Here is a 1,158-nt window from a genome sequence, read left to right on the forward strand (position 1 = left end):
TCCCTTGGGTTTGCAGAAAACAGTTTGAAAAAGATAAAATATCCAGTGAGCACCAATCCTCTGTGTGAAAATGCCTTATTGATGCCAGAGATCGGCATCAATAAGGCATCCTTTGAGCTAATAGGAAGGTACCAGTAACTCAAATAACAACTCGTTATATACAGAAGAGAATCTCTGATGTACAACATATCAAACCTTGAAGGAGATAGGCTATAATTCACACAGGTTCACCAAAATTATACAAGAGTAATTTGGAAAAACCAGACCTGATGACATTTGTGTTACCTCACCTGAATGGTAAGGTCAGAATTTGCCATAAACAACATAAAATGACTCCATCCTGCCTTGTATTTACAGGTCAAGTTGTTGGTAGTGGCATAATGGAAACAGTATTCCCATCTTCTGATGGCTGCTTCCTGCAGGGTAATGCACCATATCACAAAGCTCCAATCATCTCAAACCTGTACTAGTAAGCTGTACCTAATAAAGGGGCCAGTGAGTATAGCAGATAAGTGTGATTAGTGATGACAGTCAGGTGGGCAACAGGTGAAACTGATGAGGATGAGGGATACAACCACAAAGGAGGAAAAAGGAAGTAAAATACAGCAAAACTAACTTTCAAAGTAAAACTGTAAAAAAAAAAAAAAACCTGTAAAAAATGACAGACAAGACGGAGACAGGGGAACTAGAAAGCAGAAGAAACTAGACAGAGATTTTTTCCCTAGTAAAACAGGAATATATAACATACTAGCAGCACACATGGTATCAAAAGGGATCTATATGCATGCCTACATTTATGGGGAAATAAACCACAGAGACACATGCTGAAGCCTAATTTGCAGTGGAAATATTGCACTTGACTTAATGTCACGAGAACCACAGGCGCTTTTCCGTCATACAGGAAGATGAAATGGATGCAACAGTGGTGCATGTGCGCTCACATATCTCTCTGCTGAAGCTTAACAGCCTATTAGAGAATAATTGCGCTCCAACTGCATTAACTGGGCGCACCGTGTGTGCAGCAGTAAAACCTATAGAGAGCAGAGTCCTGTCCCGAAGTGGCAAGACTCTCTGGCATGGCTCCTTGCAGGCAGCAGAGTAAGGATTGGGTTGTATTTTTGGAAGGGTGTGTGTGTGGATTGGTCGCCTTGTTAGGTC

Source organism: Neolamprologus brichardi, chromosome 20, assembly GCF_056152115.1.
Source record: "Neolamprologus brichardi isolate AB-2024 chromosome 20, ASM5615211v1, whole genome shotgun sequence".
In the NCBI taxonomy this organism is placed as follows: Eukaryota; Metazoa; Chordata; class Actinopteri; order Cichliformes; family Cichlidae; genus Neolamprologus; species Neolamprologus brichardi.